Consider the following 17299-nt stretch of genomic DNA (forward strand, 5'->3'; position numbering starts at 1 on the left):
CTGGGACTATCTGTGCTCTTTTCCAATCATTTGGAACCTTCCGTTCCTCTAGAGACTTGCGGTACACGGCTGTTAGAAGGGGGGCAAGTTCTTTCGCGTACTCTGTGTAGAATCGAATTGGTATCTCGTCAGGTCCAGTGGACTTTCCTCTATTGAGTGATTCCAGTTGTTTTTCTATTGCTTGGACACTTATTTCGATGTCAGCCATTTTTTCGTTTGTGCGAGGATTTAGAGAAGGAACTGCAGTGCGGTCTTCCTCTGTGAAACAGCTTTGGAAAAAGGTGTTTAGTATTTCAGCTTTACGCGTGTCATCCTCTGTTTCAATGCCATCATCATCCCGTAGTGTCTGGATATGCTGTTTCGAGCCACTTACTGATTTAACGTAAGACCAGAACTTCCTAGGATTTTCTGTCAAGTCGGTACATAGAATTTTACTTTCGAATTCACTGAACGCTTCACGCATAGCCCTCCTTACGCTAACTTTGACATCGTTTAGCTTCTGTTTGTCTGAGAGGTTTTTGCTGCGTTTAAACTTGGAGTGGAGCTCTCTTTGCTTTCGCAGTAGTTTCCTAACTTTGTTGTTGTACCACGGTGGGTTTTTCCCGTCCCTCACAGTTTTACTCGGCACGTACCTGTCTAAAACGCATTTTACGATTGCCTTGAACTTTTTCCATAAACACTCAACATTGTCAGTGTCGGAACAGAAATTTTCGTTTTGATCTGTTAGGTAGTCTGAAATCTGCCTTCTATTACTCTTGCTAAGCAGATAAACCTTCCTCCCTTTTTTTATACTCCTATTAACTTCCATATTCAGGGATGCTGCAACGGCTTTATGATCACTGATTCCCTGTTCTGTACATACAGAGTCGAAAATTTCGGGTCTGTTTGTTATCAGTAGGTCCAAGATGTTATCTCCACGAGTCGGTTCTCTGTTTAATTGCTCGAGGTAATTTTCGGATAGTGCACTCAGTATAATGTCACTCGATGCTCTGTCCCTACCACCCGTCCTAAACATCTGAGTGTCCCAGTCTATATCTGGTAAATTGAAATCTCCACCTAAGACTATAACATGCTGAGAAAATTTATGTGAAATGTATTCCAAATTTTCTCTCAGTTGTTCTGCCACTAATGCTGCTGAGTCGGGAGGTCGGTAAAAGGAGCCAATTATTAACCTAGTTCGGTTGTTGAGTGTAACCTCCACCCATAATAATTCACAGGAACTATCCACTTCTACTTCACTACAGGATAAACTACTACTAACAGCGACGAACACTCCACCACCGGTTGCATGCAATCTATCCTTTCTAAACACCGTCTGTACCTTTGTAAAAATTTCGGCAGAATTTATCTCTGGCTTAAGCCAGCTTTCTGTACCTATAACGATTTCAGCTTCGGTGCTTTCTATCAGCGCTTGAAGTTCTGGTACTTTACCAACGTAGCTTCGACAGTTGACAATTACAATACCGATTGCTGCTTGGTCCCCGCATGTCCTGACTTTGCTCCGCACCCGTTGAGACTGTTGCCCTTTCTGTACTTGCCCAAGGCCATCTAACCTAAAAAACCGCCCAGCCCACGCCACACAACCCCTGCTACCCGTGTAGCCGCTTGTTGCGTGTAGTGGACTCCTGACCTTTCCAGCGGAACCCGAAACCCCACCACCCTATGGCGCAAGTCGAGGAATCTGCAGCCCACACGGTCGCAGAACCGTCTCAGCCTCTCAGACCCTCCACTCGGCTCTGTACCAAAGGTCCGCAGTCAGTCCTGTCGACGATGCTGCAGATGGTGAGCTCTGCTTTCATCCCGCTAGCGAGACTGGCAGTCTTCACCAAATCAGATAGCCGCTGGAAGCCAGAGAGGATTTCCTCCGATCCATAGCGACACACATCATTGGTGCCGACATGAGCGACCACCTGCAGATGGGTGCACCCTATACCCTTCATGGCATCCGGAAGGACCCTTTCCACATCTGGAATGACTCCCCCTGGTATGCACACGGAGTGCACATTGGTTTTCTACCCCTCTCTTGCTGCCATTTCCCTAAGGGGCCCCATTACGCGCCTGACGTTGGAGCTCCCAACTACCAGTAAGCCCACCCTCTGCGACTGCAACCTCTGGAACAGGACAAGCAGCCATGTCAGGCCGAAGATCAGTATCAGCCTGAGACAGAGCCTGAAACCGGTTCGTCAGACAAACTGGAGAGGCCTTCCGTTCAGCCCTCCGGAATGTCTTTCGCCCCCTGCCACACCTTGAGACGACCTCCCACTCTACCACAGGTGAGGGATCAGCCTCAATGCGGGCAGTATCCCGGACAACCACAGTCTTAGTCCGATCAGGGGATGCATGGGACGAGCTGGCCGTCCCCGACAAACCGCCATTCGGACACCCACAGTGATGCCCATTGGCAACAGCCTCAAGCTGTGTGACCGAAGCCAACACTGCCTGAAGCTGGGAGCGAAGGGATGCCAACTCAGCCTGCATCCAAACACAGCAGTTGCAGTCCCTATACATGCTGAAAACTGTTGTGCAAAGAACGTCTGAACTAATCTACAGAGAGCGCAAACAAATCGACACAAAATTTAAACGGTTATTAAAATACAAGATTGCCTAGTAAATGCAGTAATGCTGCTACTTGCGCACTGCTGACACTGCTCGGCGGCGGAAGGAGACTACGCGAATTTACACTATTCAGGTACTAAAACGCGATGCTACACTCTCAAATACTATAATCTTCTTCTTCAGTAGCTCTACAGCCCTTGGTGAGCCTTGGCTTCTTCAACAATCTTCCTCCACACTTCTCGGTTATTTGCTGCTCTTTTCCACCCCTGGACTCCCATATTGGTGATATCCATTATTACCTCATCGATCCATCTTCTTCTAGGTCTCCCTTTTCGCCTAACTGAATGGATCATACCTTTCATCATTTTCTTTGGAATTCTATCCTCTGCCATTCTCTCCAAGTGTCCTAGCCATCGTATTCGCTGTGATTTCACAAATTTTACTATGTCCCTGCCTTGTATTAACTCTTGTAATTCGGCATTGTAGCGTATTCTCCAGCCTTCTTCTTCCCTTATTGGCCCATAGATTTTGCGTAGTATTTTCCGCTCAATGCTTCTTAGAGCATTTTTATCGTGTTCTGTCAACGTCCATACCTCTGAGCCGTATGTGATAACTGGGCGGACTAGGGAATTATATATTAGCAGTTTAGTTTTTCTTGTAACAAGGCTATTTTTGAAAAACTGCATATTTGCAAAGTAAGCTCTGTTTCCTGCTTGTATTCTTTCTCTTACAGCCTTTCCAATACTGTTATTTGTTATTAGGGCTCCCAAGTAATTAAAAGAGGACACTCCATTGAAGCATTTCCCATTGATGTTTAGGTTTTTAGGGGTTCTTCTGGCCTCAGATTGTGACATTACCATATATTTTGTTTTGTTTTCATTTACTATGAGGCCAATTTTTAAGGCTTCTGTTTCCATTGCCCGGTATGTTTCTAGGAGTGTATTGGTATTTCTTCCTACTAAAGCAATGTCATTAGCGTATGCACATATCTGGCTAGTTTTCATAATTATGGTGCCTCTTTTGTTGATTTTATTTACTGCACTATGCAGGGCTATGTTGAATAGGACAGTGGAGAGACTATCCCCTTGCTTCACACCTTTATTAAAGTCAAAGCTATCACTTGTTCTGCTAACGACCTTTACTTTTGCTCTTGTCTCTGTCATTGTCATTCTGATTAGTCTTATTAATTTAGCACATATTCCAACTTCTTTCAGTACTCTGTATAGTTCTTGCCGATTTATGCTATCAAAGGCTTGTTTGAAATCGATGAATAAGAAATGCAGATCTATATCATATTCATAGAACTTTTCCATCATTTGCCTTATCACAAATATTTGATCAGTTGTTCCTCTGCCTGGTCGAAAGCCACACTGATATTCCCCTAGTATGCCTTCTGCACACTTCTGTATCCTTTCGTTTAATATACTTGTGAAGATCTTATAAGCTGTACTTAGGAGTGTTACACCTCTATAGTTTTCACATGCTGTTCTGTCCCCTTTCTTATAAATGGGGACTATTATTCCAATTTTCCAATTATCTGGCATAGTTTCTGTTTCCCATATATCTGATATTAGTGTGTGCAGTTCCTTTATTACAGCCTCACCACCAGTTTTTATTAATTCAGCAATTATACTGTCTTCCCCAAGGGCTCGATTGTTTTTTGACTTGTGCACAGCCTGGGAGACCTCTTGTAGTGTTGGCTTTCTTGCCTCATTGGTTTCACTGTCTACTTCCAGCTCCACTCTTCCCTCCTGTGCAGAGGTCTCTTCATCTTCTAGGCTGGTGCTTAGTGTATCTTTGAAATACTCTGACCATCTTCCCACTATCTGTTCTTCCTCCCTTATCATTTTCCCATCTTTACTGGAGCAGGCCGTTGTTTTTGGTTGGAATCTATTCTTCATTTTGCCTATGGCATGATAGAACTTTCTTATTTCACTCTGTTCCTTTAGTTCTTCTAGTTCTTGAAATTTCTTCTTATTCCATTCTCTTTTCTTTCTCTTGCACAGTCTGTTAGCTCTTCTCCTTAATTCTCTATATTGTTCCACATTATTTCTGGTTTCTCTCTGTAGCACTTTTGTTCTTGCCCTGTTCTTTTCCTCTATTGCTGACCTGCAGTCTTCATCAAACCACTCCTGGGTTCTTCTGTTCCTTCTTATGCCTATTATTTCCTCTGCAGCATCCTTAATGGCTTTTTCAAACCTGTTCCACCTTTCATCTACTCCTACTGTGGTCTCTTCATTGCTCAACTTTCTGCTTAGTGTTACTTGGTATTTTTTTACTTCATCAGGGATGTTCAGTTTGTCTGTATTCCATTTCATCATCTTCCCCATTCTGTTGCCCTTTATTAGTGACAGTTTCTCTCTCAAGACTGATTTTATCAAAAAGTGGTCTGAATCACAGTTTGGTCCTCTGCAGCTCCATACATCCGTAACTGACGTGGAGTGGCGTGCAATCACTAAAATATGGTCAATCTGATTGACTACTCCATTGGCTGCAGACTTCCAAGTACCGAGATGGATCCTTTTATGTGGAAAGCAGGTACTTTTAATAATCATATTATTCCTTGCTGCGAATTGGCATAGTAAGTCTCCATTCTCATTGTTTTCTTCATGTAGTGAATATTTTCCAGAAACTCCATACGGATGTTCATTCCTCCCTATTTTTGCATTAAAATCTCCTATTACTAGCATCAGGTCATATTTAGGTACTGCACAGCATACTTTTTCCAAGTCTTCGTAGAACTGTTCTTTAATTATATCCTCTTTTTCCTCTGTTGGTGCATGTGCATTAACTATTGATGTATTCCTAAATTTACCTTTTAGTCTGAGTCTGCACATCCTTTCATTTATAGGTTCAAATTCTAGAAGGCTTTTCCTAACTTCCCTAGTTATTATAAACCCTGTTCCAAGTTGGCCTGTTCTTTCTTCTGGTCCACTATATACCAATGAGTACTCAGGTTTATCTATCTGCCCATTCCCCTGCCATCTTATTTCCTGTAGCCCTACAATATCATATTTGAATTTTAAAATTTCATTGGCTATTTCTTTCATTTTTCCAGGCTGAAGCATTGTCCTCACATTCCACGATGCTACTGTTAGATCCTTTATCCGTTTCCTTTGCCGGGGTCGTGATACATGTTTTCCATCCAGTTTCCGAGGCTTCTGTTGAATTTCCATAATATTCTTTTTTTACAGTATGGGGTTATTAGCCCCATGCCCAACCCCCAACCTGGGGGACCAGGATTTGTATGAGGTTTACTCCTCTAGGGAAGCTGGCTTCACTACGCCTCTAGAGCCCTCCCTGCCCTATGTTGTGGGACACACTTTGTCTGGCTCCTCTGTCGAGACCAGTCCGGCTTGGGAGACCCTGCCAGTAGCTATGCTACCACCGGTATAGCTCTCGACTTCACCGAAGCACGCAAACCCTCCCGCCCGGCACTGAAGGTGCCTACTATAAGGCGGTGTCCCCTGGGAGGGTCAAATACTATAATACGCCTGTAATTTATGAATTAAACAAAGCAAGTACCAAAAACACGCAAAGAAATTAAGATTTAAACTATGTAACAACTGAGTGAGCTAGGAGTATACGACTTGCTTCTGCAGCTGCTTATCCAACGGCGGCAGGGAGCACATCTTCCAGTTAAATCAGGAATAGCTTAAGTGCATTACTTGAAAGTAACACAGGAAAAGCTTACTTATGTAGGTGGTAGTAGTTACGGCAAAAAGTTCTTGTGTGTGAAGTTGCCATGTAGAACATCAGGTGTAAAACTGTTATCCCGAATTTTGAACTGTGTCGGAACAAAAGTGAGGCATTCATATGACTCAATAATACTGTTTTCATTTCACTACACTTATACAGATGTCTGAGTTCTGCTATGTTAACATTGCAAAGTGCTGTAGGCATGTGGAGTATTAAGCAAAACTGTCATATCGGAAGCAGAATCAAACACATTTGTTACATTACTTGATATTTTCAGGAGAAAAAGGCAATGTTGCTTCTTATTAATATAATACATTCAGAGTCACAGCTGTGTTTGACCAACCATAACTGGTGCTGAATGTGCATGTCATCATATGATATGAAGGGCTTACTTCAATAGTGGTACAAGTCCATTACCTCCACTTTTCTGTCTATAATGCTTCTGAAATTAATGATCCAAACAAACATAAATAAAGGTTCATCTCTAGCAAGAAGCCATATGCTTGAATATTTCTGGTATCTCAACTGCACATTTTTCAGTTGCTCATTTAACTTTACGACTCTGTATCTCAAAATGAAATGGAAATGCCGTGTGGCTAGGGCCTCCCGTCGGGTAGACCGTTCGCCTGGTGGAAGTCTTCCGAGTTGACGCCACTTCGGCGACTTGCGTGTCGATGGGGATGAAATGATGTAACACCCAGTCATCACGAGGCAGAGAAAATCTCTGACCCCACCGGGAATCGAACCCGGGACCCCGTGCGCGGGAAGCGAGAACGCTACCGCAAGAGCACGAGCTGCGGACATCTCAAAATGAACAAAAATGGACTTGTACCACTATTGAAATAAGCCCTTCATATGCACACACAGCACATCGATCTCGTGAGGCACAAGGCTCTCATAACGAAGTACGTACGTCGGTCAACAGATGGCACTAGGAGAAGAATGTTAACTGCGCTTCTTAGTTGCTACTTGCGACTCTCAGTTGCGACTTGTCACGGAAATCGCAGTTGGACTCGATAGTGTCTCGCAGAGATGAGCGTATTACGAACGTTGGCCAACAGATGGCACTGTTATCTGCGCTTTTTAGCTGCTACTTGCGACTTCTAGCCGCGACTTGTCACTGAAATCGCAGAAAGCAGTACGGAATTCGGCCAACAAATGGCTCACGGCGTTGAACGTGAAATGCTACTTGCGACTGCTAACTGCGACTGAAATCGAAGTTAGATTTTGTAAAGTTGTTATTGTGATATCTGTGACCTCTCAATCACTGTGATTTCTAACAGATACGCCATTTCCTGCCCACCACTAGCCGGAGCAGTCCGAGCAGCGGTGGGCGGGGGAAGGTACTGCTCGCAGGCGAGTCAACTGCGCATGCGCATCAGCCCGCTGGCGACTTCCCAGATGAACCTGACGTAAGCAGCTGTGACGTCACGCTCACAGAAAGGAGTGTATTGTTACGAAGTATCACGTCGTCTTCGCTCTAACGCCTTTGACATATTTTTAGCTGTATTTTCTTGTTGTAAATGGCGCATTTCCTTTGCAACTAAAGATTTATTTTTTCCTCTCGTTTTTGTTTCATTGCTGCAGTATTATTTTCCAGTAGAGGGATACAGTAGCATTCTTTGCCAGAAAATCAGTTCCTGGCAGCCAAAATTACAAAAATTTATCTGAAAACTAAAACAATGAAAAATTCCCGGGTTCTTCCCAGATTTCCGATTGTCCTGGGTCGTATACAGCCTGTAATTTTTCAACACCCGTTCTTTGTACAAATATTTACTCCTTCTCTTCCGAACGCTTTTTTACGCGCAAGACCCCCATTTGGTACGAAATCTCCGTACATGTTTCTGAATGTAGCCACGACTGCGAAGAAAGCAATAAACACACCGTAACTTCCCACCCGAGACTACTACACTTAACTATTTCCTGTACGATGTTAATGAGCCGACGCACTGCAATCCCTCCTGATTGTTCTTCGTACGTCTCTCGCTGATATGGCCACTTGGGCAGTTCTTGCAGCAGAAAGGATAGCTATTTATATGCAAGCAGGCGATCTGTGTGTCTAATTTGGTGGTGAGAGTAGCTAAACCATTTGCAATATATTCCAAGACACCATCAGAGTACATTTATTAAAGAATGCAGTAAAACAGTCAGCATTTAAATAGGCGAAACGGTTCACCACATGAAGTTACAAAAATCGGGACGTGTGTGTGTGTGTGTGTCGGAGGAGTTTAAAGTTTGGCATGTGCCGAGATGAAATCTTTATCAGAGCCAAAAGGCGACACTGCAGTTGCGAAAATAACTTTTACAGTCAACGGCGAATATATACATATATTATTGAAAACTGGTTCCCGTTTATGCTGAAACACTAATTTCTCTTGTTACCCAAACATGTTTCGGCACCCCTGTGCCATCCAGAGTGAGATCTGGTTATTGTAAGCTGTAGAAAGTGAACGTATTTTATGTTTTAATTGATCTAACACAGTGAGGCATAAAGAAAGTTTTTGTTCACTTTTCTCCTTACCGAAATTTTCACATTACACAGTTCTGCACGACTATCTGTATGGTGTCCTGCAATGATTGCTTGGCATCTGCAAACCAAACGCTGGAAATGTGAAATTTATCAGCAAGTTAACACATCTCTTGATTATTAAACGACTTGATTTTGGCGTATAAAAATATTTTGCTTACATATTTGTTATTAGTCAGGTTTTGTTGCGACATTCTTCTTTTGCGTTCTGAGGGCACTACACACACACACACACACACACACACACACACACACACACACACACACACATTGTTGTATTTGCTAACACCATTGGCGTTCATTTGTTGTCGAGAGTATTTGGCGACGAATTTGACTTTTGTTTACACTATCTCTCTCTCTCTCTCTCTCTCTCTCTCTCTCTCTCTCTCTCTCTCTCTCTCTCTCTCTCCCTCTCCCTGTGTGTGTTCCTTTTATCTCTACTAATTTGCTGGTTTAATTTCTTGATCATATGAGACTTGCCACTATTTTCCTCAGGTATATGTTATTGTGTGTAGCTGCTTTGTGTGATGGTGTTTGCTTACGGATGTTCTGTTCAGTCTGTACAGTCAGAATCTGAAGCTTGTGCGCCACCGGGTGACTCGACAGTTTGTGAACGGCGATGCTTCGTGGCTGTCGGTTTCCCGAATATTGTGAAGCCATGTGTGGCGTTTCTCTTTCGGACGGCGAGATTCAGAAAATTTTGTGTGTTTTCTGATTCCGATCATAGCCTGGTGTGAATGTGTGGGTGTAAGTTGTTTGTTTCGCCGTGTAGCGGTTACACACGTGACCGCCTGCTGCGCCACAGGTGGGCCCTGGCGGCCGATGCTGACTGAGGGGAAGTTGCAGGTCCGTCTCGCAGCCGAGGACTGGAAGCTGGCGGGCGCGACTCTCTCTCGCGGCCCCACGGCTGGCTCACGAGCCTCACTCCAGCCACTCACCATCACGCCGCGTGGCGAATCCGTAGCCGGCGCATGCGCGGGGAACGCCTTCTCGCTCGCCACCGCCGCTTTATTCTGCACTGTTCCCTTAGCTGCAGCGTCACATTGAAACCTGAAACCTGGAAAAATAAGTTGGTGTCGATAGGGAAAGGAACCTCACACACTCAATCCAGCCAGTTCATTTTCGACATCAACATTTTAGGAGTCTTTCACATCGCTTGACACTTTATACAAACCTCTTCTGTGCACACTGGACATGTATCTCTTCCCTCTGTGTAGCCACCAGCGATTCGCTTCAGTGTAGCACTGTTGTCACAGGAAACATCTTTTGAAAGTTAGTTGTCGTAGTGCGTTTTGTTTTTGACATCCCCACTACTCGTTCCGTCGCAGACTCAGGTGACAAAAGTTACGAAATAATGACACGCTCATATACAGATGGCGACAGTGTGGCAAACTGTATAATTTATATCGACAGTCACGTCTACATTTGAATTAACGTAACAGCAAGTCTCTCATTAGAATCTCACGAGCAGTTGGAAGCAGTTACTCGATTTGTGGGCTAAAGTAGAGAATTTTATTTATTTTACTTTTCGTCATAGCGTGACCTCTACGAATCTGCCTGATGTGTGACTCATTCCGTGTGCAGTGTTGCCAAGTGTGTGGTGTAACTCTTGCTACCAATGTGCGGTTGCAATTAAAGGCGGCAAGAATTTGCGAACTGCAGATACGCAGGTACACTCGGCGTGAGATCGGAACTGATGACACATTCTGACTGAACGACTTGTGTGCCAGTAATTTGAGTATGGTGCAGTTTATGCTGGTGTAACATAGCACCACACTTGCTGCCAGCATGTAGTTTCCAGTAATGGGGTAATGCAGTGGACTGGTTCGAACAACTAACGTTAATGCAGCTGCATGATGTGGTAGACAACCAACAATATTGCGCCATTCGTGTCTTTAAAAGAGTTTGATTGGTGAAGTTTTGAAATGCAGGCGGTCATGATAGATGTTGGCTGTGTTCTTGTAAGTTGCTTGCATATGTTGTACACCATGAGGAAGACAAGTGGTGTTTGTTAATACTGGAGTGTTTGAGTTGTTGTTTTGAGCTTTTGCAAAAACTGATCGTGTAGTATTTTACAGACTAAATCGTCAAAAGAAGGGCTCCTCACGTTAGTTTACAGGTATCTCTCGTCGTTGCAGTTGTCACAGTGTTACCAGAGTTGTCATACACAGCATTCATTTTTGTGTTCTTTATTTGAAAGACCAACAGATATGATGTAACTGATTGTGCTTCAGCATATCCACCAGCTCCTGCTTTCTGTTCTGCCTGGCGAGGTCCAGGGGGGTCCTGCCGTTGCCATCCTGGGCCCCCCTGTCCGCCCCCGCCAGCAGGAGCTCAGCCGCCGCCTCTGAGTGGCCCCACAGTGCCGCCCAGTGCAGCGGCGTCCGCCCCCACAGAGCCCTGGTGTTGGGGTCAGCAGAGGCGCCGACCAGCAGCCGCACCACACCAGCGTGGCCATTGTATGCAGCCCAGTGCAGGGGCGTCCACTGCTCACAGCTGTCCCTGGCGTCGACCTCCGCGCCGGCGCCGACGAGGCAGCTGGCCGCCGCCACGTGACCCCCGCGTGCTGCCACGTGCAGGGCGGTCCGCTTGATGCTAGACTCCCTCGCCCCCACGCCCGCCCCCGCCGCCAGCAACTTGCGCAGCTGCTCCGCCGCGCCCTGCCTGGCCGCCTGTATTAGCCTCCTCCCTCTCTCCTGTTGAGAGAGGCTCCTGCAAAAAACATCGACACTCTCTCACTCTACTACACACACACACACACACACACACACACACACACACACACACCGAATGAAAGAAATCGTCACAGACGCCAAACTGCGAGCAGCCCTCAATACACTTCCGCCCAGCCACGAGTTACAAATCTAGAAATCTTCCCTCTAGGATACAGATCAACCAGCGTATGACAGACACATACCAGTATCCCATTATCGAAATCTGCTGCCGCTTCCCGTTAAAAATTGGTGCACTGCATCTCATTACCAGCTGTTTTAACTTTTTCTCCTAATTCACTCTGAGGAGTCACCTCCTGTGACCTCAGCATCCTGTTGGTAACCAATCTTTGAGCTTAAGAGAAACACACCTCTAACGGTTACTTGTGTGTGGAGCAATCCCTTCCGAGACTCGAGAAGAAAACACAGGCAAGTAATCAGATGTGTAAGTACAGAAATACAACTTCCTCGTCTGTTAACAAAACGTAGGTCGCCACACGGACAATATTAGTGAAAGCGAGAGCGGTGAATATTGGATCCATTGCTGGGTTTATGTATACTGTATACCAATGTTGTCTTCATCAAAATATTTTCCACTATACGTGAATACATTTATTCCAGTGTTTGTTCCGCTGTGTCAAACAATTCTGCAAGTTTTGTTATGATACCCTGTAGTTCTCTCAGCGGTGCACTTCAAATCTCATCTGTGTATGAAAAAGACAGCCCTTTACGGTTGGTCGTAATTTTTAGGAACAAAATTTCACATCGGGTGATCGTACAGCCAAGGGCGTCACCACAGTATCGTTTGTAGCCAAACACTCACGAACACGCAACGAATTCTAAGCAGATGCGTTATCGCAGTGCAGAAATCATCAACTGTTCCGCCACAAATCTATAGTCCGCGAGACGAGTGATTGGTAGTGACAGTTCCGGCGGGCAGACGGCGCTGTTGCCGAACGTGGCTCACAGCACGCGGCGCCCTGTCTGCTACACGCATTCTTTAGCAGCAGAAATAAAAGCGAGACAAAATACAAGTCGTATTGGTACGCGTGAATTTATTTAAAGTTGATGCTTGAAATATATTAACTCGAAAACTGATAAGAGCTATTTAGTACAAGTATCTAAGATGCTGAAACATAATAAAGTTATTTGTTAAACTTCACAACTGAAATGAAAACTATTTTCGCAAGTTGTTGAACATTAGCAGTTTCGGTTTCCATTGTTAAGTATTAGCATTATTAATTTGTTCTATTACAAGTTACAAAATAATTGGTCAGTGTATTAAGAGCTATAACCTGAAGGAAGTACTCACAATATGATGATCTGGTTGTAGATCGATAGCAAACTCCCTCCTTACATTCCTGAGTACGTTGTAGTTACTGTAATGGAAAAACACCACTCACATCACTGTCAGAATCTGATTTGACATTGTCTTCCTCAGCACTACTCCAACTATCACTGCTCTCTGCCAGATGTATAATTAAATTTTCGATGCATTCTTCCACAACCCCTTCGGTTTTGGCCGCCTCTCTGATGGCACTTGCAGTGCTGTTTACAATTTTAACCCACGTCTCGTTTGTCACTTTATTGATAGCTGCTGGAAGGAGAGTTTCCACTTCAGAGATCGTGAATTTTTTATTGTTAGCAGCAATGTAATTTTTTATCTGCGCCCACACTCCTTCAATTGCATTGAAGTGACAGTGGTATGGAGGAAGCCGAACGATTTCATGCCTGTGCCTTTTAGCAATCTCGTCAATTACATATGTTGGAAATTGGGGTTTCTTTTGTGCCACAATTTCGAGCAGTTTCGCCTTCCTTAAATCGTCTCTGAAATGTACTTTTCGCCGGTTCAACCACTGAATGATATCGTCTTTTTTTTGTTGCCAAGGTTGGTGCCTTATCGTTAACAACGGAATGATAAGGCGCATTGTCCATAACAATCACTGATGGACTTGTCAGATTCGTCATAAGCGATGTCTCGAACCACTCTTGAAATACTACACTGTTCATTTCTTCATGGTAATCTCCTGTCTTTTTTGACCGAAACATTTTCAAGCAGTTTGGCACAAAACCTTTCGATGTTCCTGCATGTAAGACAATAATACGCCCTCCTTTGCCAACAGGCACTGCCATTGTCTCCTCGGGCGTTCCATCATTCCAGCCTCTACGTAAAGAATGGCTGGCATTGACCCAAGTTTCATCTAACCACTTTCGAATTCCACACCCATGATCCTACGCAGAAATCTGCACCGCCATGCAACTACATCTGTCCTTTCCATTAATATTTTGAGTCCGTTAAACAGTGAATAGCTGAAGCCTATGTCTTTCAACACTGTACGCAATGAAAATTTGCTCCCTTTAAAAAGATCGTCTTTCTGAAGCGACACCAGTAATTTAGATAGAGTGGGATGTTCCCTTCTCTTATAATAGCTGTATATATGACGACGAATAGCGTCTTTCTGAAAATCGTCCAAAGCTGTCACCTGCTTATTTCTCTGTCGCTTCTTTCCTGGTGTGTGCAGCTTTGTTGTGCCACTCTCGTCACAATCTACACTATACTGTTCTTTCCCTATCTTTACAACAGTGTTCTTACTTATTTTCAATGCTGCTGCAGTTCTCTTCACAACCTGAACAACAGGAATTAAGGGCCCACCTTTGTCCTTTTCTTTCTCAAAGTAATGCCTCACAGAGCACACGAATTCACGGGCCTGGGTGTGTAGCACACTTTTCTTCCTCCGTTTCACTTCTTGTGTTGGGCTGGTGCTACCCGCCGCACTAGACATTGTTTACAACGAAACATAAACAAAGAAACACTAGAAACAACAAAAACGAAATAAACTGCGAATTCAACTTCAGACAAACGACGAACGACCGCACCGCCTGCACGCGAGAGACACTGGTGAGTTTCATGAGCGAGCGCGACTGGGTTTCAGGGCGGCAACGTGGCCCTTGCTACCCGCTCAGTCTCTGGCTGCCTGCCTGCGGTCGCTAGGCAACGGAAAGACGCTACCGAGCTGTCAGTACCAAAGACTCGTCTCCCAGACTATAGAGGTTTTTCTTTTTTCGGATTGCGTCATGCCGCTGGCGTTGAGCTTGTAGGTTTTACTGCTTGCTGACCGTTTCACTGTGTGACAGGAATTTGTGCTGCACCAAACCGTTGACATCGAAGAAATATTTACACCAGTCGTAAACACTTCCCGTATTGATAGTAGATTCGCGAAAAGCAAAATGTAATGTCTCTAAAGGTTGATGAATTTGACTCCGTTCGCACAGCCAAATTTAATACAAACGCGATAATCCGATTTTACATTAAACAAATAATCGCCAATTCTACTAACACACCAATAACTTTTCCAAGATGTGACAACAGACAAAATATCCCATTTTCCTGATGTACACATACTTTTCCCGCACGTTTACCATCACAACGACAAAAAAGTCGTGCGAATCTCAGTTATAAAAAAAGCAAAATGGCGAGTTCGCCGTTACTTTTGAGCACTACTCGTGTAGCAAGAATTGTTGCGTTTAAGCGGACTGCATCAAAGGAAAGGCTTAAATTCTCCAGTACAGCTGCACTATGTGTTGTTTAAAAACCGTATCGGACGGAATGTATGCGCCAATTGTGGATGAAGTTGCAGACGAACACGCATTCAGACAAACAGGAATCCGCTTTTATATTTCTGAGAGATACGGGAACGCTGACATTTGATTCCTGTTCCCGCGTTAGCGCAATTTACTCCATAATGTCGTGTTTTTGTGGACAGGGCAGTCGCTGAGCTGGGAGTGAGCGGCGCCAGGCTGTGTGGCCAGACTGGGTCGCCGGGACAGCACTGTGGAGCGGAGAGGGCGCACGACTTGACGGACACACTGTACCGCGTCCAGGGCAGGCGACCCTCACAAGCGACGCCCCCTACCGCCTGTCGGCGACTGTCGAACACATTTCAGTATGTGCTCCAAGTATTTAAATAAAGTGTATTCCGTCTACGTACAATTGCGACTAGTTTCTAATTTCGACTTGAGACCAGGTGTTTCACCGTCAGGAAGCAAACGCGTGCCTTCAAAGAGAGACCAGGTCGAATGTTAGACTGAGCCGACAGCCGTGTCTGCACACGCAGGCGGCTGCGGCGTGGCGCACGCGAGCTGCAGGAAGGGCCTAGCGTCGGCCGGGCTGCCCCCTGTACTCGGCTGACTCGCCTGCAAGGGCTGCCGCCGTCTTCTCTAATGGCCGCACGGCCGCAATTGACAGACTTCGGCTGCGGAACGGCAGTCGGCGCTACATCAGGGTATTTTTAATAATGTGGCATCCAATAGATCGATATTTACTAAAATGTTGATACAGACTCTCGACATCTTGAAAAAAATGTGTGTCGGTGGACAAAATATCCAGACACTCCTGCGTATAAAAATAGCAGCTGCACATTATAAATATACTGCTGGTTGTAGAGTTGTAGAACTATCGACTTATCATTACATGTTCTGTACATCAACAACCTTACAGGGCGTGTACATGGACAAGGAAAAAAATTCACGCATTTTTCCTCGGCTTCTCGGTTAAAAATAGACTTTCTCCCGGGTCAAAATACACTTTTTCCGTGTTAAGCGACAATATACTCTTCCTCCCCACTGTAAAACTCATCACTTCTTTGATTGTTGTACCGACGTAGAATTCCCAGCACTTTAGGAAACTAAATTCAGCGCGGAAAGAAAAAAAAACGTTTTGCAAGACCTTTGATGTCGTGCATATGTTCCTATTATGGAGGTATACATTCGGATTCCCTCAAACACCGCATGTTACTTTCCGATGCATTGAAATCGAGATTGCGAAGAGCTTTTGTAAGCCAGCCATAGCTCATGTCACGTGATCTCGGCAGGTATTGACAGCACAGGACACGCGATATAGTCAGCCAATAGCAACATCACTCTTAAGTAGCGCCAAGACACAAATAATAAAAGTTTAAATTAATAAACACAGCGTTCACATACAATATTGGTCTCAAAGATTAATAAGCTGAAAGAGAAGCTAAGGCTGCACATACAATATTGATGATCTGTGCGCGTTTTACACTTTAATACACGTCACACTAACGTGATTGTAAAACTTTTAGTAACGACCCAAATGTCTCATCTTCTGGACTCTAAATTCCTCTAAATAGCTCGTCACCGAAGAGTTGATTTTTAAATGAGAGTCAAACGCTCTGTGATTCAATAAATTCATTGTACGTTCTCGCACATAGTTCATCTTGCGTAAAAGGAAATTTACGCTGTACGTTTTTGAAACCACCATTCTCAATATTTTCCCGCGACCTGTTAGAAATATGAGGTTCGTTTCAGCAGCTGACAGAGAGCGCCAGGTGGAAGGAGTCAGCGCGCTTGCGCAGCTACGATGACGCAGGAGGCCCTCATGTTCCTACGTGTGGAACTAAGGATCTTACATTATGTCACGAAAGAAACAAGACATCACATCTTAAGTGTGCCTTTCAGCATTTCATAGTCCTCGTAATTCGGCACATTGTTGTATCTATCTGCTGAAAGAATCTTACACTCGCATACGAGCTCTAGGTATGTTTTATATCAATTTATTGTATTTACGTGCTAGCATTTGTAATTTTGTACAAATGTCGTCCTTAGTAGCCAAGTCTTATAACCCACTGGCGAGATTATAGGATTAGATGAACAGAATGCTCTCTGGTTCGAGGCCAACAATGTATGTGATGTATGTTATGTTCTCGAGTATGCAAATTCTAGACACGCCTTGAAAGATAATGTTAGAGAAAAAGATACCTCACAGTAAAAAAAAATTGTAGTG

This window comes from Schistocerca piceifrons, chromosome 11, assembly GCF_021461385.2.
Source record: "Schistocerca piceifrons isolate TAMUIC-IGC-003096 chromosome 11, iqSchPice1.1, whole genome shotgun sequence".
NCBI classification, from domain to species: domain Eukaryota; kingdom Metazoa; phylum Arthropoda; class Insecta; order Orthoptera; family Acrididae; genus Schistocerca; species Schistocerca piceifrons.